A 519-nucleotide genomic window follows, 5' to 3' on the forward strand; every position below is an offset into this window, starting at 1 on the left:
TACTGATTTATGCGATATCCATAAGTGCATTTTGATAATGAAGTGCATTTAAGTTGTGTGCTTTTTAGGCATCTGCATTCTTCTTATAAGATAGTATGACCTTGTAAACATTACCCTTAAATTGGGTGATGTTCCCCATGGGTGATTGAGATCACTGTATACATATTGTTTTTTTTTTATGTTTATTATATTTCTGTCTTGTAATTAAAAACTGCTTCATCTAAATAATTTAAAAAACATGCAAATGAGACCCAAAAAATCAAAACTAGACTTAAATTGTATTTCCCTTTACCATTTATTACTTTGTAAGAGTATTTTGGTGAAGATGAAGATGATGCTGAAAAAAGACCATGTTTGTGAAGGATTAGATATCAAAGAATGCAAAACACAGTTCAACCTCTATTTCATATTAAGACATTGAAATCTTACTGTTATGGCCACTTGATGAAAGACTAGACTACAAGATCATGAGGGATTATACCACCAGTGCTGTTCATGGATTTGGTATTTTGTTTTTGA

This window comes from Penaeus monodon, chromosome 30, assembly GCF_015228065.2.
Source record: "Penaeus monodon isolate SGIC_2016 chromosome 30, NSTDA_Pmon_1, whole genome shotgun sequence".
NCBI lineage: Eukaryota > Metazoa > Arthropoda > Malacostraca > Decapoda > Penaeidae > Penaeus > Penaeus monodon.